We start from the raw sequence: 21,809 nt of genomic DNA, 5'->3' as shown, positions 1-21,809 counted from the left end.
CCTACAGGGAAAGTAAAAAGGGAAAAACTAAGGAGGGATAATAGGGGGAGAGTTCAAAAAGGGAGGGAAACAGAGGGAGGAGGGAACTTAATCAATCCTAAAAGAATAAGATGAAGAAGGAAACAAAAAAGGAAGGGGGCAGAAAGGGAAGTCTAATAAAGGTGGGGAATAGGGGGAATGAGTAAAAGCAAACCACTGGTTTAAAAGGATAAAGTGAAAGAAGAAAGGGCAGAACTAAGAAAGGATATCAAAATGTTGGAGAATACACAAGTGGCAATCATAACTCTGAACATAAATGGAATGAATTCATACAGAAAATGAATGCAAATAGCAGAGTGTATTAGAAACCAAAATTCTACCAATTGTTGTCTACAAGAAACACACATGAGGCAGGTAGACACCCACAGGGTAAAAATTAAAGGCTGGACCAAAATCTATTGGGCTTCAACTGAGAAAAAGAAGGCAGGAGTTGCAATCATGGTATCTGACAAAGTCAAAGTAAAAATAGATGTCTGATTAAAAGAGATAGGGATGGTAATTACATCCTGATAAAAGGGAATATAGACAATGAAGAAATATCAGTAATCAACATGTATGCACCAATGGTATAGCATCAAAAATTCTAAAGGAGAAACTAGTGGAGTTGAAGGAGGAAATAGATACTAAAACTATACTAGTTGGAGACCTGGAACTTCCTCTATCAAATCTAGATAAATAAAACCAAAAAATAAATAAGAAAGAGGTAATAGAAGTGAATGAAATCTTGGAAAAATTAGTTAATAGATATGTGGAGAAAAATAAATAGGGACAAAAAGGAATACACTTTCTTTTCAGTAGCACATGGTACATGCACAAAGATCGACCATGTACTAGGACATAAAAAAAGCAAAAAAGTGCAAAAAAGCAGAAATAATAAATGCAACCCTTTTAGATCATAATGCAATAAAAATAATAATTAGTAAGGGTACATGTAGAGTCAAACCAAAAATTAATTGGAAATTAAATAATATGGTTCTCCAAAATTGGCTAGTTAAAGAACAAATCATAGAAACAATTAATAATTCCCTTGAAGAAAATGACAATGATAAGACATCCTTTTAAAATCTATGGGATGTAGCCAAAGCAGTACTTAGGGGGAAATTTATATCCTTGAGTTCATATATTAACAAATGAGGGAGGGCAGAGGTCAACAAATTGGACATGCAAATCAAAAAACTTTTAAGTGAACAAATTTAAAATCCCCAGATGAAAACTAAATTAGAGGCCCTAAAAATCAAAGGAGAAATTAACAAAATTGAAAGTCAAAGAAGTATTTGTGGGTTTTAAAATTAATAGTCAAAGAATAGTAAGTTTCTTATCCTAAAATTGCTCAAACTTAAATCAAAGTTCACAACAATAACTTGGCCCCCCTGAGGTGAATAATAACAAACACAGGGATCACTCAGGGATGCGTGGCTATGTTAAGAGTTATATGAATCAATTTGTAAAAGAAAATCATAAAAAATCCAAATAAAAGAGAAAAATAACTTGTGGATATAATACAAAATGTAAAAGTCTTATGTCTAAAAAAAATCTAAAGAAAAAAGAAAGCTATAACAGGTCCTTGAATCAGGGCCCAATTGAAATGATTTAAGCAATGATGCATTTACCCAACCAATAGCCAGGACTACAGAAAGTTTGCCACACTATGAAAGACAGAAAAGGGACTAGATTATAGGAGCCATGTAGGAGCCAATTTTGAGATACTTGGTAGAAAGTGGGACAAGGAAGACCTGCCTTTAACACATGTTAAACATCCTCAACCTCGAATCCCAAACAGGTTCAAGTCCTCTTGTCTTGGCTCAAAATTACATCAATCCCACTAGGATTGGTTGTTCTCTTTGACTTTGTGCTCGATTGGCACTATGCAGTTTAGCTTTGTGCTTCTTTGACACTGTGCAATGGCTTTTTTTGTATTCTCTTATCCTGGAATCAGACAGAATCATTAAGCAAAGTTCCATAATTTTTTAAACGATCAAGGGCATCATTTTCATAGTTTAAAGCTTTTTGGGTATGCATTAATATTAGAACAAATATATTTAAAACTTATATTACTGCATAATTAAAAAAATTAAAGAAAAATCTTCTCAATACTGTTGACATGTGCTTCAAATACAAAAAGGAGAGAAAAAATAAAACTCAGATACTATATTGCACATGCAATAAAAGTTTTAAAAATCAAAAATATATAGCTTGAAATCAGTGATACACTGTGTCAGCCATGTTGTATACAAAATGATTTTCAGAATAAAATAGTAACACAGTAGATAATATACATTCAAAGAAGTACCAAAGTCCCCAAAATTCACAATATCCCAGCTAATTACAATAGCAAAGAAACCAACTATCATATTTCACATAAGTTGTTGTATGACATTAAAAAATTTAAACCTTAAGGCAATCAGTAAATACAATAATATAAACCAATGAGAAGATGCAGACAGTGCAGTGAAAATCCTTTTCACCAATCCCAATAGATTTGTTCACTATTATAGGAGAAGAATAAAGTCAAAATAGTTAGCAAAAAACTTCCAGATCTCTTTTAAAGTTTCCTTCTCCCCCCCACCCCCCATATTTATTCTCCATTTAGATTTCTTTTGTCAGAGGTCTGAATTTCCTCATAGAAGCACGGGGCAGAATCTCCACTCTGCATGTTGAGAGCAGTTGGGACTTTTAGAACTTTGTCAAAATATTTCAGGTTGGTTTGTAACAGCATAAGCAGCCTAGCTTGTGGCATATTCTTGAGGAGAAGGAAATAAAGTGGGAAATCTCCAATGAAAATAAAAAGTCCCAGGATAAGAATTAAGCAGATCCAAACTGCACTTTTGAGATCAAGCAACTCAAACTGTTGTTTCAGAGTTTCAAGTATGCTTTGCAATAGCATTTTTCCTGAAAGACACTGAATGAGGTTTATTTAAAGAGTAAACATAAAGAAGCAAAATTCTGAGGGAAAACAATAGTGTATTTGCATATGAAAGAGAAAATACTTCTCCTTAGAGTTCCCCAGAATTGACTTTAAATCTACTGATTTGGAACTAACTGCCCTCCCCGTGAAAAACCTTTAGTAACAGCCTTCTAAACTAGGAGTCCAGGATTAGCTTTAAAAAAAAAATCTGCTTGAAAATTAGAAGGTGTGGGGTTCTTTTCTCCATGCTGAAAAATGGCTATGGCAGGCTAGAAACACACACATGGAGTATGGAAAGGGATTGGGGTGTAAAGATTATTATACAACACCCTCTGGAAAAAAGAATGGCTGGGATTGACAGGCTCTTGTGGCAGATCTTGTCTTGGCAAGAGGAGACTCCAAGCTGGGTGGAGAATGGTGAGGAAATCTGGCCAAGCAAATGGACAGGAGAAACAGCAGGCAGCAGCAGGCAACAGGGTGGGGCAGGGGCACAGGCACATCCCACCACCGGACCTCTGGTGAGCAGTGACCAGGCAAACTTACTATCTTTACTGTAAAGCTATCTGCTCAAAAATTTTTGAGAATTCATAATCCTTTTGTGGTTGCCAAAATGTGGGCTTTAAAATTAATAATCAATAGGTATTATATTTTACAAAGTTTTATTAATAATAACTGAAGCAAAAGAATTGCCTGACTTTAGCCCAGTCGTAGGTTCAAAAGAGGGCGAGGGAGGAATTATAGCCATTTAAATACAATCACGAAAAATGTGGGGACTCAAGAAAATTGAATTTTGGAAAAAACTAAGGGACTTCTGGAAGATGAAGTCCAAAGGCTCAAAATCTCCATTTATACATATTGATTTAATAAATAAGACTAGAAGCTGGTACTTTGGGAAAAAAAACAAATAAAATAGACAAAGTACTGGTCAATCTAATTTAAAAAAAGGAAAGAAGAAAACCAAATTGACAGTATCCAAGATGAAAAGGGAGACCTCACCTCTAATGAAGTGGAAATTAAGGCAATCAATAAAAACTATTTTGCCCAATTATATGGCAATAAGTATGGCGATCTAGATGATATGGATGAATATCTACAAAATAGAAATTGCCTAGATTAACAGAAGAAGAAATAGGATACTTAAATAATCCCATATCAGAAAAAGAAATTGAACAAACTATCAAAGAACTCCCTAAGAAAAAATCCCCAGGGCCTGATGGATTCACAAATGAATTCTATCAAACATTCAAAGAACAACTAATCCCAATACCATACAAACTATTTGACAGAATAAGCAAAGAAGGAGTTCTACCAAATTCCTTTCATTACACAAATATTGTTACACATTACACATTACACAAATATTGTTACACATTACACAAAAATTGTGTAACTGATTCCAAAGCCAGACAATTCAAAAACAGAGAAAGAAAACTATAGAGCAATCTCCTTAATGAACATAGATGCAAAAATCCTAAACAGAATAGTTGCAAAAAGATTTCAGCAAGTGATCACGAAGGTTATTCATTATGATCAGGTGGGATTTATACCAGGAATGCAAGGATGGTTTCATATTAGGAAAACCATTCACATAATTGACCATATCAACAAACAAACCAACAAAAGTCACATGATTATCTCAATAGATGCAGAAAAAGCATTTGACAAAATACAACTCATTCCTATTGAAAACACTAGAAAGGATAGGAATAGAAGGGCCTTTCTTAAGAATAATAAATAGTATATATCTAAAACTATCAGCAAGTATCATCTCTGATGGGGATAAATTAGAAGCCTTCCCAATAAGATCAGGAGTGAAACAAGAACGGCCATTATCACCTCTATAATTTTAACACTGTACTAGAAACTCTAGCAGTAGCAATCAGAAGAAAAAGAAATTGAAGGTATTAAAATAGGTAATGAGGAGAGCAAGCTATCATTCTTTGCAGATGATATGATGATCTATGTAAAGAATTCTAGAGAATCAACTAAAAAGCTAGTTGGAAATAATCAACAACTTTAGCAAAGTTGCAGGATACAAAATAAACTCACATAAATCATCAGCATTTCTATATATCTCCAACACATCTCAGCAGCAAGAGTTAGAAAGAGAAATTCCATTTAAAATCACTCTAGACAATATAAAACACATAGGAATCTATTTGCCAAGACAAACACAGGAACTATTTGAACACAACTACAAAACACTTTCTACACAATTAAAACTAGATCTAAACAATTGGAAAAACATTAATTGCTCATGGGTAGGACAAGATAACATAATAAAAATGACAATCCTACCCAAACTTATTTACTTATTTAGTTCCATACCCATCAAACAACCAAAAAACTTTTTTTTACTGAATTAAAAAAACATAACAAAGTTCATTTGGAAGAACAAAGGATCAAGGATATCCAGGGAAATAATGAAAAAAAATGTGAAGGAAGGTGGCCTAGCAATACCAGATCTCAAACTATACTATAAAGCAGAGGTCACAAAAAATATGGTACTGGCTAAGAGACAGAAAGGAGGATCAGTGGAATAGACTTGGGGTAAATGACCTCAGCAAGACAGTCAATGATAAACCCAAAGATCCTAGCTTTTGGCACAAAAATTCACTATTTGACAAAAAACTGCTGGGAAAATTGGAAGACAGTATGGGAGAGATTGGGTTTGGATCAACATCTCACACCCTATACCAAGATAATCTCAGAGTGGGAGAATGACTTGAATATAAAGAAGGAAACTATAAGTAATTTAGGTGAACACAGAATAGTATACATGTCAGATCTTTGGGAAAGGAAAGACTTTAAGACAAAGCAAAAGTTAGGAAAAAATTACAAAATGTAAAATAAATAATTTTAATTACATTAAATTAAAAAAAAGTTTTGTATAAACAAAACCAATGCAACCAAAATAAGAAGGGAAGCAACAAATGGGAAACAATCTTCAAAACAAAAGCCCCTGACAAAGGTCTAATTACTCAAATTTATAGAGTTAAATCAAATGTACAAAAAATCAAGCCATACTCCAATTGATAAATGGGCAAGGGACATGAATAGGCAATTTTCAGCCAAAGAAATCAAAACTATTAATAGACACATGAAAACATGTTCTAAATCTCTTATAATCAGAGAAATGCAAATAAAAACAACTCTGAGGTACCACCTCACACCTAGCAGATTGGCTAACATGATAGCAAAGGAAAGTAATGAATGCTGGAGGGGATGTGGCAAAGTAGGGACATTAATTCATTGCTGGTGGAGTTGTGAATTGATCCAACCATTCTGGAGGGCAATTTGGAACTATGCCCAAAGGGCGATAAAAGACTGTCTGCCCTTTGATCCAGCCATAGCACTGCTGGGTTTGTACCCCAAAGAGATAATAAGGAAAAAGACATGTACAAGAATATTCATAGCTGTACTCTTTGTGTTAGCAAAAATTGGAAAATTAGGGGATGCCCTCCAATTGGGGAATGGCTGAACAAATTGTGGTACATGTTGGTGATAGAATACTATAGTGCTCAAAGGAATAATGAGCTGGAGGTATTCCATGTGAACTGGAACAACCTCCAAGAAGTGATGCAGAGTGAAAGGAGCGGAGCATTACACACAAAGACTGATACACTGTGGAACCATTGAATGTAATGGACTTCTCTATTAGTAGCAATACAATGATCCAGAACAATTTGGAAGGATTTATGAGAAAGACACTATCCACATTTGGAAGAAAAATTGTGGGAGTAGAAACACAGAAGAAAAACAACTGCTTGATGAGGATATGACTGGGGATGTAGACTCTGAATGATCACCCTGGTGCAAACATCAACAACATGAAAATAGGTTTTGATCAAGGACACATGTAAAACCCAGTGGAATTCTGCATCAGCTACTGGAAAGGGGTTGGGGAGGGGAGGGAAAGAATATGATTCTTGTAACCAAGTGCTGGGAGCCATCAGGTCATGATGTCTTGACAAGGTCACTTGTGGATGCCAAGAAGTCACAAAGTGGCTATTTGGCAGAATGGACTTGCCCACTCAGCCCCCTCTGCAATTTTATTTTATTTTTTGAAAAATTTATTTAATGAGTTAATTTAGAATATTTTCCCATGGTTACAAGAATCATGTTCTTTCCCTCACCTTCCCCCAGCCCCCTCCCATAGCCAACAAGCAATTCCACTAGGTTTTACATGTGTCCTTGATCAAAACCTGTTTCCATATTATTGTAGTTTGCACTTGGATGATCATTTAGAGTCTACATCCCCAGTCATATCCCCATTGACCCATGTGGTCAAGCAGTTTTTTTTCTTCTGTGTATCTGTTTTTTTTAATTAATTAATTACTTTATAAATTCAATTTTATTTTAAGGTTTACATTATTTCTATCCTGCCTGTTCCCTCTGCAACTGAGAAAGCAAGAAAACAAAATGGCAAATAAAACACTTCTAAACCCCAGCTGTATTCAGATCACAGATTCTAGTACTTAAACCTTTTCTAAATGTTAGTTTTGTGCTTGATCACATGGGTCAGTGGGGCTATTACTGGGAAAGTAGACTCTAAAAGATCACCCTAGTGCAAAAATTAATAAGAAGAAAATGGGTCTTGATCGATGGCATGTTCAACCCAGTGGAATTGTGCATCGGATATAGGAGGGGGGGGTGAAGAGAGGGGAGGAAAGGAACATGAGTCTTGTAACCATGGAAAATTATTCTAAATCATCTAATTAAATAAAATTTTAAAAAATGTTAGTTTTGTCTCTTTCTAACTAGACTATAAACTGTTTGAAGGAAAGAACTTTTATATATTTCTGACATCTCCCACGACACTTAGCACAGTGCCTTACACCCAGGAGGTACTCACCTCGTATTTCTGAACTGGCTAATAGCTGAGAACGGAAGCCTTTGGTTGTCCCTTAGTTTTTGACCTTTCACCCAACAGAAGACCAGTCCCCTCTCCATTGTCCTCCCTTCTCTCTCGTCCCTACTTGCTTCCTGCAGCTGCAGTCAGAGAAAGAGGTTGTCAGAAGTTGGAGCAGAGTTGTATCCAGACAGGGAAAGTTATATTTAGCTTCATTCCTAACTGTCCTGATCAGCCTGTCTGATAGAAGTGTCTGTTGCTCAGGGCTGGACTGTGATGGGAAGATAAAGGGGAAGGAGAAGATTCAGGAAGTTCATAGCCCAAACTCTATGGTATATGTAGCCTACAAAGGGTCATGCATTTGAGATTAGGGAAAGGATCACATGAGGGGTCCTTCCTGGCATGTGTTCTCAACAACAGCCTCCCACAAAAGGAAAGACTAGATGAGAACTTTCTGATTTTCTTAGGAATCAGCTCTGTGGGGCAGGTTGTAAGTTAGAGTCAAACAAGGTGGATAATTTTTTTCCCTCTTTGATCTCATGCAGCAGCCAATGTTGGGGAAGTAGGAGGTGGAGTTCCCAGATCCAAAAATAGATTTACTCTATCGAGCCTTAGTTCAGAGACCCAGGATGGAGAGTTCTCAGTCTGCTCCCCAAAGGACTCTCTATTCACTAAATCCAAGGCTTTCAGGCAAGGGGGATACAATCTGAAGGTTGTAACCCTCTCTTTCTTTCCACCTTTGACCTTAGACCACTCAGGAGTATTCATCTCTGCTTACATTCCTCTCTTCCAACCCCCTCCATGAATGTTTCCCTCCCATTCTCAGCTCAACTGTCTTTTGCTCACATGCAATATCATTTTGGCCCAGCCATGACAAGACCTTTTCCTCCTGAACGATCTAAGGTTCTATTCTATTGTCCTGGGTCCCTCACTCCTTTCTCAGACATCTCCTCTACCTGGTCTTCTTTCTTTCCATTTCTCTCTTGGGGCCTTAATAGTAAATAACTCATTGTATAAAGAAAATACCTGAGAAAGGGGGAACACAGTCTGAAGGGGGATGAGGGAATTCATTCATTCACTCACCCAACAAGGAGCATCAGGCACAGAAAACCACCAAGGATGCCAGTTTATCTGATCTTTAAGATCTTCAAAGATCTCTCTCTCTCTCTCTCTCTCTCTCTCTCTCTCTCTCTCTCTCTCTCTCTCTCTCTCTCTCTCTCTCTCTCTCTGTCTATCTCTCTCTCTGTCTCTCTCCCCCCACACCCTCAACTTCTTCCCAAGATGAAGCAGTGAAACCCTTCTCTGCCAAAAATAAAAACCCTCAGGTCTGAAAGCAAAAACTATGTTCTAGCCTTTCAGAGATCAAAAAGGAAAGGGTTCCACATGGTTGGTCCATTGGAAAGCAAATGAGTTTTCAGAAGAACTCAATAATGGCTTTACTCTCCCCAGTATCTCACTCACCCAGTATTAGAATGACCATATGGGTTCTCGGATTCCTAGAAAAGGTACAACACAAATACACTCTCCACTGTCTCCAATCTTTTCCATCCCTGCACCCACCATTACTTCCCACATTTGCCCTCACTTCCTGCCTTACAGAAGCCCCAGGCCACAGGGCTATGGAGCAACCTCTCCCCACAGATCCCCATGGGAAGAGAGCTGGGCAGGAAAGGAATGCAAGCAGTTTCCCGGCAAAAATGGGTTGAGAAAGGGCTCCAAACCAACACATGTCTGTCTTTGTGGGCAGAGTGAGGGGCAGCAACCTGTGTGTGCAGGAGAGGAGAAACAACCATTACGGGGGGGGGCATCTGGGTGGCAGAGTAGAGAGAGAGCTAGACTTGGGAGTCAGGACAGAGTCAAAACATGCCTCTGGCATCAATTGTGTGATCCTGGACAGATTCATTCTCAGTTTCCTCATCTGTAAAATGGGGATCCTAACAGACCCAACCTTACAAAATTGTTGTGAGGATCAAATGAGATAGTATAGGTATGACTCTTTGCAAACCTCAAGGTACTAGACAAATGTTAGTCACACGGGGCCTCAGATAGAGGGAAACAGTAGAGATAGGGGGTTCCGGCCAAATCCAAAAATTGGCCAGAAGGCAGAATGTAAGAAGCTTCTTTATTTTTATGTGAAATGAGGCCATGAAGGTTACCCTTCTTCCCCTATTATTACATCATAGAGCTGGAAGGGACCCTGAATGTCACCTCATCCAGTTTACTCATTTTAGAGATGTTCAGGCTAAAATCTAACAAGGTCAAATGAGACAGATAACAAGTGAAACACTTGGGACTTGAACCCATGACCTCAGACTCAAATTCAAAATTCTTTTCATTGTCTGTGCTGTCTTCCACATTGTCTGTTTAAAGGGGTTAGAGGGAAGCCCAAAGAACAATAGGGGAAGGGGGAAAGGTTTGTCTCTGTTGGTAGCAACATCCATCACTTGCTTTCTCTGTAAGTTTCGTTCTTCCCACCTGAGAGGAGAAGACCAGAGAGGGGCCCAGCAGCTGGCAGGAAACCAGAATGGAGCAGCAGATGGGCTCTCCTCTCTCCCCCCATAGTGAGACTTTGTCTTGGCCCAGCTGGGCTCCCTCCCCACCAACATCCCATGAAGGTTAAGGGCATTCAGCAGAAATGCGGCATTTTCTGGCATGGGAGGGACTGGGTGGGCTGTCTGCAGACCCAGACCTTCCCACAAAGCAGAGTCTCCGGCATCTGGCTGAGCTGGCCTCGTCTGTCTTCATTCAGCTGCGTGGAACATGACCATGTCACTGTTCTGGGACAAGCAAGGAGGGTAGCAGGCAGATTCTGAGCAAGGTTTTGCATTAAGCCAAGGCTTTCTTGTTTTACAAAGTACTAACTTGGAGAACCTTAAAATAAAATAAAAATGAATTTTTTAAACAAACAAGCTTTATATTAAAAACTGCTCCCCTTTCCTCACAAAGGGCAAAATCCTCACATATATTTCACAAAATGTAAGCAGTTCTGCCCTTTCCCTAGCCTTCTTCCTTGTCTCATCTCCATGCCCCCTCCCTTGGAAATCCTCATCTGTTATTAACATTAATCCAAAACGCAAACACACACACACACACACACACACACACACACACACAGTCCATTCCTAAAAAACTTTGTTCCCACTGCCAAGTTTGCAAGACCCCCTCCAACCTTGAGTTCCCAAGGGAGAGCAGGAGGCCCTTGTTTATTTGCTCAGTGTCAGACTAAGCATTCCCTACAAGCAAGAGCCTTGGCTGCCCAAAGGGTGAGGTTATACTTTAGACACCCCCACATGCATGAAAGGACAAAGGATCTGAGCACCCAAGACCTTCCCTTCCCCCCACCCTGCACTGTACTAGGAAAAAATTGATCATCTCATCCCCAGAAAGTATGGGTCTATCATTTGCCCATGCCTTTCTTCCACCAAGATTCTTTCTCATCCTAAATGTACAGTTGGTATGTGGTTGATTAGCAAGTTAAACTTAAAGAGAGTGGTGTTAATGAGTTTCAGATCAAACATTCACTTCAGTCAGTCCCACAGCCAGGTACTACACACCCAAACTAGAAAACAAATGAGTGCTGTTGGTCCCTGATCAAAGATCAGCTCAAATCGAGCCCCTACTAGAAAAGTTCAATCATGGTGAATCAGGCAAGTCATCTCTATAACAAAGGAAAATACAAGAAGTGTCACTGAAATGCTGCCATTTCTAAACAGGAGTACAGTAGCTGATTTCAGGACTCCACCAGCACTGGACAGGCCAGGATAAATGACCAAGACAGATGCCCATCCAGCAAGTACCTTTCTTGGAATTCTACAACAGGAAATGAATGATCTCCAGGCAAGGATTCGGCAGGAATATCTAAAGGAGATCCTCCATCCCTCACTGGGAGATTCTCAACTACATGCAACTAGGAGGCTCCTCAGAAGTCACTTTCTGTGATCTCAAATGGAATGGAGGTAGCTGTGGGATCGCCAAGGTTTCTGTATCACAAGCTTCTCCAGGCCATACTGTGTCTGTCATCCTGGGATAAGCCTTGATAAGTGGCTAAGGGGTTCTTCATCAGAAGATCAGAGCATCAAGTAATGACTCTTTCTTTCTTTCTTTCTTTCTTTCTTTCTTTCTTTCTTTCTTTCTTTCTTTCTTTCTTTCTTTCTTTCTTTCTTTCTTTCTTTCTTTCTTTCTTCTTTCTTTCTTTCTTTCTTTCTCTTTCTTTCTTCCTTCCTTCCTTCCTTCCTTCCTTCCTTCCTTCCTTCCTTCCTTCCTTCCTTCCTTCCTTCCTTCCTTCCTTCCTTCCTTCCTTTCTTCCTTCCTTCCTTCCTTCCTTCCTTTCTTTCCTTTCTTTCTCTTTCTTTTTTTGTTCTATCAGTTCACAGAGACAATCTACTAAGACAAGGAGAGGGAAACCTTATTTGAGATGTGGAAGAATTCCTAAAACTCTCATTCCACAAGAGGATACTGTAACTAGCTCATCCAGAGAGCTTGGAAACATCTTCAATTTATATAAATCAGCAGCATATGTACCCTAAAGGAAGTACGCAAGGCTTCAGACTAGAAGCTTTCCATTTAAGTCCTCATACAGTATTATAAAAAGAATTTATTATTTCCTATTCAGAAAGGAGAGGAGGTAATTCAATTAACTCTGTTAAGCCACATGTACAAGGAATGTGTCTCAATCCTAATTAGACAAAAATCTTCAGAAATAAATGAACATTCAAATATATGTATAAATAAACCAACCCTTTTCATGTTTCTCAAGTAGTATCTTCTAATGGCCCAGGAAAAGGATGAAATGAACAAAAGTCTGACCAAAGCCAGACCCAACACACAGCTCCTTCTATCCCAGGCCTATAGAATTGGGTCAAGGGAGAAAGACCCAGAACCTTTCCCCTCCTTCACACAGGCTGCACTCCAGGCTTCCTCAAACAGCACTGTTGTTCTCCACTGGCAGCTGTTGAGTGAATCACTCCCATGATATCCCTACTGGGTAGGTGACAAGGGCAAAACAGACAGTGTCCAACTTTGAAACAGGCTAGATTCCAAAAATTCGCCTGCAAATTGGCCATTTGGAACTCAGAATACATTTTCCCACAGGAAAAAAAAAAGTTCTAACGAGTAGTTAGGTTTCCAGATCATCCTATAAATGTCTACTTACCCTGCTATAAAACCAAAAATTTGTAGATTTGCAATAAAAAGCCAGGGTCTTCCAGAGTTCTGGACCCGAAAAACTCATCAGCTTGCAACCAACCTGGTAACGTGCCAATTTGAACTTAGACTGGTTCTCAAATGGAAGGCATGCAATCCAGTCCTGAGCCCTGGTAGGTTTGATAAAATGAGGGCAAGGAAGTAAATAGAGATTCTGAAAGGGAATTTTGAGTATTTTCAAGGACTTTAGATGACACTGACCCATTTGTAATTTCAAAGTATTGACTTTTCTTTTACTTGCTGTGACATATACCCCAGTACTACTCTTGTTCTCATACTGATTGGTCATGATTAACATTTTTAGCTCACAAATGAAACCATGAATGAGTGAAAGAAAGAGTGGAAGACTTTCCTTAGAGAAGTTGGGAATGGTAGAATTAAAAATAAAACAGTGAGAGAAAGTGGTTCAAAAGAATGTATGTATGTATAGAACGAAATCTAAATAAGAATTTTGCTTTTCTTTTTGAGGTTTCAGTGGTAAGAAAGGAGGAAGGGTCTACAGTATGTGCATAATTGGGGGGAAACAGAGAGAGAGAAGAAAGATGCTAAGAAAGAGCTATGACATAATTCAGTCCCTTTACAAAATGCCAAAAGGTGATATGGACAATCCAAGTTGAGAGAGAAGCAGGGGGCCATTAATCCACACAGAGTGAGTCTATTAGGTGAAGTCAAATTATTTCCATACTCAGGAAGTGCTGAAGTAGCCCAAGGATATTTCTAAACTAGATTTTGTGCTAGGAAAATTAATGTCTGGTTTCAGTAGACTGACCAAGTCTTACTAAAAGAAAATTATCTCTATTAGTCATCCATCCCAGTTCCTTCAATGAACAGCTCTCAGATGAATTGGTACAAACCCTTATCTTTTAATTTTACATGAGGTTTCTTGAAAGGATAGAGAAGGCAGACACTAGCCAAAGGAAAGGCAATCAGTTTTGAGATCAAAGAATGGCAGAAATTCAGGGATAAACCAGAGAGGTCATTTGGTCCAACTTATAATACATTTGACCAAGAATCTCACCTTTGTTTAAAGACTTCCATTGAGGGAAGCTACCCATTATAACCTATAAATAGTTTAAATTGTTAAGACAGTTCTTTGCTTATCTCTCCTTTTTTAATATTCATTCTTTTTAAATTTTGAGTTCCAAATTCTCTCCCTCCTCCCCACCCTCCCTTTCTAACCCTCCTTCTTGAGACAGTAAGCAATCTGATATAGATTTTACATGTCCAATCATGTAAAACGTTTTTCCATATTAGTTATTTTGTGGAAGAGATTTCAAACAACAACAAAAGAAGTGAAATGCAGTATGTTTTAGTCTACATTCAGATGCCATCAGTTATTTCACTGAAGGCAGATGGCATTTTTCATCATGAGTCTCTGGGATTGTCTTGGATCTCTGTATTATTAAGAATAACTAGGTCATTCATAGTTGTTCATCAAAAAATGTTGCTATTACTTCTGGTTCTGCTCACTTCACTTTGCATATGTTCATATAAGTCTTTCTAGATTTTTACTAAATCATTCAGCTTGTCATTTCTTATAGCATGATAGTGTTCCATCACATTCAAATACCAATTTGCTCAGCCATTCCCCATTTGATGGACAATCCCCTTCAGTTTCTAATTCTTTGCTACCGCAATAAAAGCTACAATAAATATTTTCATACAAATATATCATTTTCCCTCTTTGAGATTTTTAAATGGTGATGATGGATATCAAAGGGTATACACAATTTTAGAGTCCTTTGAGCACAGTTTCAAATTGCTCTTCAAAATGGTTGGATCATATAGCAACTTCACCAACAGTATATCAGTGTCCCAGTTCTTTGCTTATTTCAAGCTTTCATCTGTTTCTCTGGATCCTCTGATCATTGCTCCTAATTTTGCCCTCTGAGGTCAAGCAAATTTAATCCTTTCTTCCACATAGTACCACTTCAATGAAATCAAATGAAGATAGTTGTCATGTCTCCCTTAAGTCTTCGCATTTTCAATCTAAACATTCTGAATTTCTATAATCCCTCCTTGTATAAAATGGCCCAGGTCCTTTACCTTCTTGGCTCCTCTCTTCATCTTCCAATTTACCAATATCCTTCCTAAGATGTAGTGTTCACAAATGAATACAATATTCTGAGAAAAGCTTGAACGTGAAAGAATGCAGTAGGATTATTATCTATGAATATTATGCTTGCTTTAAAGAAATCTGACCGTATTAACTTTCTGGGCTACCATATAATAACAGTAATAATAAACATTTAAATAGTGCCTACTATGTGCCAGGCACCTTATAAATATAATCTTATTTGATTCTCATAACAACCTAGAAGGTAGGTACTATTATTACCTCCCATTTCACAGTTGAAGAAACTATGGGGAACATAGGTTAAATGTTTTGCCCAGGGTCTCCCAGCTAATAAGCATTTGAATCAGATTTGAACTCAGGTCTTCTTGTTGTTGCTATTTTTCCCCCAAGAGAAACATGCTTTTATCTTTTTTCTTTTAAAAACATTTATTTAATTAATTAATTATGAATATGCTTCCATGGTTACATGATTCTGATTCTTTCTCCTCCCATAGCCAATGAGCAATTCAACTGGGTTTTACATGTATCATTGATCAAGACCTATTTTCATATTATTAATATTTGCAATAGAATAATCATTTAGTCTACATCCCTAATCACATCCTTATCAAACCACGTGATCAAGGAAATGTTTTTCTTTTGTGTTTCTACTCCCACAATTCTGTCTCTGGATGTGGATAGCATCTTTCTCATAAGTCCCTCAGAATTATCCTAGATCACTGCATTGCTGCTAGTAGAGAAGTCCATTACATTCAATGGTTCCACAGTGTATCAGTCTTTGTGTGTAATGTTCTGCTCCTTTCACTCTGCATCACTTCCTGGAGGTTGTTCCAGTTCACATGGAATACCTCCAGCTCATTATTCCTTTGAGCACAATAGTATTCCATCACCAACATATACCACAATTTGTTCAGCCATTCCCCAATTGAAGGGCATCCCCTCATTTTCCAATTTTTTGCCACCACAAAGAACACAGCTATGAGTATTCTTGTACATGTCTTTTTCCTTATTATCTCTTTGGGGTACAAACCCAGCTTTGCTATGGCTGGATCAAAGGGCAGGCAGTCATTTAAAGCCCTTTGGGCATAGTTCCAAATTGCCTTCCACAATGTGAACTTAGGTCTTCTTGACTCCAGTCCCAGCATTCTTTTCACTGTACCAACTAGTACCATATTACCCTGATGATTTAGATTCAATTTGTAATTCATTAAAAGCTGTAGTTCTTTTCCCAAGTGAATTGCTATCCAATTTCTCTATTTCTGTCATGCATTTATAAATGTCTTTACTTATGTATCTATACACTTATAAAGCTACTTATGAAGAGCAATCCTATTCCTTCTTTGGGACAGTCAGGTGGCACTGTAGATAGAGCACCAGGCTTGGAATCAGGAAGACCTGAATTCAAATCTGGCTTCAGACATTTACTGTGGGACCGTGGACAAGTCACTCAACTCATTTTGCCTCAATTTTCTCATCTGTAAAATGAACTGGAGAAAGAAAAGGCAAACCACTCCAGTATCTTTGCCAAAAAAAAACCCAAAGTGAAGTCAAGAAGAGTCAAACATGACTATAATAATTGAGATCCCTTTTTTGATCATCCTCTTCCCTGAATACACCTAAAAAAGAAAAATCTTTTTTTTCTTTTATGGTTCTGGTTCCTGTATTCACTTTCATGAGTATATCTTATTGATACATAATAATACTCCAATGCCACTTTTTATCTATTCTATTCTTTTCAAACAGAGCAAAACTCTCCAGAACCATATCCTAATAATGGGCCCATCTTAACCAAGTTTCAATGATATCTATTAAGTACATTTGCCCACCTTGTATTAGAATCTCTTATTTACCTTATTTGCTACCAATAGTATTATGTATATTTATCTACTGATATGAGAACCCAGGATTTACTGCTGGCTCTACTCTTGGATTTTGTCTCCTATGAATTACCGAGTATTTCACTGCCATTCTTTCTTCTCCTTTATAGCTGCTCTCTATGGTATCTACACATAAGAAGTTTTTCTCTTTTCCCCTTTTTACTCAACATGAGGTCTTTTGATTTTATTTGTATAACATCAAGGTCATATTTTTTACTAGCCCTTACTAAGTGTGCTCTATCCCTGGCAAAGGATCCACCATACCTATATTTTAAGTCAGAATCCCGAAATCCAAAACTCATCAGGCATCTCTTAAACCATCTGTTTATTTTGCAGATCTTTTCCTCTCTCCCAATGATCTTGTCTTTAATCAGTAAGAATAATTAAAAAACAACACCTGAGACTCTAAGGTTTTTACTTCCTGGCCCAAGGTTTCTTAATCCCTAACAATGCTCTGTGATTCCTTCTGAAAGAATCACTTGTGCCCACAGGAATCACGAGAAGTGATTGAAAGTGGTTATGTGCTTTGTCAAGTATTGAGAGGTTCTATGTCAGATCCTGGATACTACATGCCTCAGTCACAGAGGATGCCTCTCCGTTATCAATGTCAGGTCTACAACTGGCTGCCTCCCAGTCTGCTTTTGACACTCCAGACTTTGTCTGCCATCCCTCAACTTCCCACTCTTTAGCTGCTTTTGAGCATCTTCTTTTTTTGTGTTATCTTTGGCAGCTAGGTGATGCAGTAGAGAGAATATCAGGCCTGGCATCAGGAAGAGTCATCTTCTTGAGTTCAAATCTGACCTCAGAGACTTACTAGTTAGGCAAATCACTTAACCCCTTTTGTCTCAGTTTCCTCATCTGTAAAATGGGAATAATAATAAGATTACTGGGAGGACCAAGTGAGATAATAATTGTAAAGCACTTAGTCTAGTGCCTCGCACATAGGAAATGCTGTAGTTTGTTATTGTTCAGTCGTTTTGGTTATGTCCAACTCTTCCTGATTGCATTTGAAGTTTTCTTGGCTAAGATAATGAAGTGATTTGTCATTTGCTGCATTTAGCCTAGAGTCTGGCATATAGGAAGTGCTATAGTTTGTTGTGGTTCAGTCATTTCCGATGTTGCTAACTCCTTTTGACCCCATTTGGGGTTTTCTTGGCAAAGTTACTGGAGTGGTTTGCCATTTCCTCCTCCAGATCCTTTGATAGATGAGCAAACAAGGTTAAATGACTTGCCCAGGATCACAAGATATGGGACACACTTACCAAAGCAAACATGGCAATTATGTGAACACAATTACAAAACAATCTTCACACAAATAAAGTCAGATAAATGATTGGAAAAACATTAATTGCTCATGGATAGACCAGGTCAATATAGTGAAAATGACAATCCTAACTAAATTAATTTATCTCTTCAGTGCCATGCCAATCAAACTACTCAAAAAAGTATTTCATAGAGTTAGAAAAAATGAGAACAAAGTTCATCTGGAAGAATAAAAGGCCAAGAATAGCAAGAAAATGAATAAAAAAATAAATATGAAGGAAGGAGGTCTCACTGTACCAGAAATCAATACTATACTACACCATAAAGTGGTAATCATCAAAACAATCTGGTGTTGGCTGAGAAAGAGTGGTGGATCAATGGAATAGATTAGGTAATTAACACATGGAAGTTAATGTTCATAGCAACTTAGTATTCAATAAATACAAAGATCCAAGATTTTGTGGCAACAACGCTGGGAAAACTGGAAAGCAATATGGCAGGGATTAGGCATTTACCAACATCTCACACCATATATGAAGACAAATTCAAAATAGATACTTGATCTAGAAATAAAGTGTGATATCATAAACAAATTAGAGGAATGTGGAAAAGTTTACCTGTCAAACTTATGGATAAGGGAAGAATTTATGACCAAACAAGGCATAAAAAACATATTATATAAAATGAAATAGGTAATTTTGATTACATCACATTTAAAAGGTTTTGCACAAATAAAACCAATGCAACCAAGATTACAAGAGAAATAACAAATTGGTGGGTGGGAGGCAGAATTTATAGCAAGTATCTGACAAAAGTTTCATTTCTCAAATATATAAAGAATTAAGTCAAATTTATAAGAATTTAAAACATCCCCAATCAAGAAATGGTCAAAGGATATGAATAGGTAGAGGAAGAGATTAAAACTATTCATATCCACATGAAAAAATGCTCCAAGTCACTATTAATTAGAGAAATGCAAATTGAAACAACTCTGCGATACCACACAATACCTATGAAGTTAGCTAATATGGTCAAAAAGGAAAATGATGAAGGGACATGGGGAAATTGGGACACCTCTGTACTGCTGGTGTAACTGCGAACTGACACACAACCATTCTGGAGAACAAGATGGAACCAGGCTCAAATGGCCACAAAACTATCTATACCCTTTGACCCAGCAATATCACTACTTGGTCTATATCCCAAATAAATTAGAGATAAGAGAAAAGGGTCTACCAATACCAAAGTATTTTTAGTGGCAAAGAATTAGAAACTGAGGAGTTATTCATCATTTGGGGATTGGATGAACAAGTGGTAATATGTAGTTATAATGGAATATGGAATACTATTGCATCATAAGGAATGAGGAGGAGGAGGAATTCAGAAAAACCTGGAAAGATTTATATGATCTGAGGCAAAGTGAAGTGATAATAACCAAGAGAAAAATATTTATAGCAATAGAAATATTATACAATGATTAACTGTGAAGGACTAAGCCATTATCAGCAAAGCAAGTCTCCAAATGTTATCCACAGCCAAAGTGCAGATCAAAACATGCCATCTTTCACTATATATCCTTCATGAGATTTCTATTGTATGTGTGATATGTGTCTTCTATCATGGCATGAGCAATATGGAAATTTGTTTTACTTGAAAGTATGGGTATAACCTACATCAGACTACTGCCTCAGAGAGAGAAAACCTGCATTTTAAAATATCAAAAAACAATTATTAAAAATGGTTTCTACATGTAGCTGTAAAAATAAAAAAGAGATTCATAAGATAGAAGGGATAGAAGGATTGTGAGCTATATCCCTGGAAGGTTTGCCCATTGAGCAAGATGGTCTAACCATCGGATACCTTGCCACTTTCCAGCAGGGTCCAGACATAACACCATTTTTAGGGTACAAGTTCTGAACAATACCAGACACAACAGGAACATTCAATTAATACATGTGTTAGGTCAAGTCAGCCAGAACTAAGGGCTTTGGTAGCTAACAATATCCAAATCCCAATCTCCATGCAATAGGGAAATCAAGGCCAGGTGAGGATCTGGGCTAGATTTCAACTATCCTTGGTTTTATGGGGGAAGAGGAAGAATGCTGGAATTGAACTCCCACATGCAAGCCAAGCCTCCCACATCCCAAGGGTGACAGCAAGCAGGTGTGGACAGAGTGGTCTTACTGAAATAAATGTCAGTTTTCCTACAAAAAAAGCCAGACTCAGGGTGCCTCACAGACAGATGACTCATAACTTGCATTTATTTGTATGGTGATTCTGCCTCTGTCAAAGTTTTCTCATGGAATCAATCTCATTTCATCCATACAACTAATAACCCTGATATGAATTATAGCATTTATCTTGCAAAATAAAAAATCTAAAACAGAGAGAAATTTCAAAATCACATAGTAAGGGAATAGCAAAACATGGACCATGACCCGAGTCTCATCCAGAGTCCTTTCCACTAAACCACACTGCCTTCAAAACGGAGGAAATATCTACCCTAGAACAACAAGACCTAAAAGAATCAAAACAGTTTATCTGCATATGTTTCTAAGCAAAACAACACAGCCTGAAATGTTTGGCAGAGACAAACTAAATATTTCCTCTGTGATCCATGCCAGAGGGGAAGACTGTGGGAGTAGGGGAGGCAGAGAACATAGGGAAACTGAGGAGACCAATGTGAAGGCCAGCAGATGGGTGATGAGAGGGGAAGAATGCAATTTTAATCAACAAAACAGATATTTCTAGGCTGGGGGAAGGGCAGGGTTGAGTTATAGGGTCAGAGAAAAGAGAAAGCTTCTGAGATAAGAAAAGGAAGTAGGGTTAAAAACTCCAAGCCCAGTATGGAGTGGTGACTATTTCATGGGCATTTTGATGACATTTATATATAAACGCAAGCGGCAATGAAGAAACTAAAATCTTTCCGGGAGTATCAAGGACTAAAGAGAGAAGCCCACAGCTTGGAAACCAAGCCTACTGAGCAAGGTTAAATAAATCCCAATTGAGAAAGGGCTATTCAGAGGAATGCATGAGGAATTGAAGTTAAGAGTAACTTCTTTTATTTAATCAAAAAGATAAAGAATTATAAGCAGAAATAGAAAGGGAAGAAACCAGCTAGATGAGAAAGAGTCTGAGAATTCCTAAGAAGGAACAGCCCCAAAGGAAGAAAGTCTAGAAGATCCTGACATCAATAAAACCAGAAGCTTAACAAAAGAATGGTCAAGTGAGATGAGGGGTTGGAAAGAGACAGGAGAGAATTTAAGTGGTGACTATCATAATGCTGGTGGTTCCAGGGAGCTTAAAAAGATTTGTTTTTAATCTGAATTTCAGGGCAGCTAGATAGCTCAGTGGATAGAATGCCTGGAGTCAGGAGGTCCTAGGTTCAATCTGACCTCAGACACTTCCTAGCTGTGTGACCTTGGGCAAGTCACTTAACCTCATTTGCCTAGCCCTTACCACTCTTCTGCCTTAGAACCAATACTTGATCAATTCTAAGAAGGTTAAAAATAATCTAAATTTCTGAAGATAGAATGAATAAAAACTCCATAGGTGGAGTTATAGGGTCCCCAAAAGAACTGGAAGCCCAGAGCC

General features: G+C 37.8%; 1 protein-coding gene across 12 annotated transcripts in view; it reads right to left on the bottom strand.

Moving 5' to 3' along the window:
- Positions 1–21,809, bottom strand: part of DENND2B (DENN domain containing 2B) — a 277,741-nt gene that overhangs the window by 164,257 nt on the left and 91,675 nt on the right. The window contains exon 1 of one of the 12 annotated variants that reach the window (XM_056802124.1): positions 7,800–8,927. The exons of the other annotated variants lie outside the window; for them this stretch is intronic. The gene's annotated coding sequence lies outside the window, so the exon portion shown is untranslated. Of the gene's footprint in view, positions 1–7,799; positions 8,928–21,809 lie in introns of those variants that run through there. 12 annotated transcript variants of the gene reach the window in all.

This window comes from Monodelphis domestica, chromosome 6 (assembly GCF_027887165.1).
Source record: "Monodelphis domestica isolate mMonDom1 chromosome 6, mMonDom1.pri, whole genome shotgun sequence".
Lineage (NCBI taxonomy): Eukaryota > Metazoa > Chordata > Mammalia > Didelphimorphia > Didelphidae > Monodelphis > Monodelphis domestica.
Note: the sequence above shows the minus strand (reverse complement) of the source record. Positions and strands in the feature narration are given on the sequence as shown.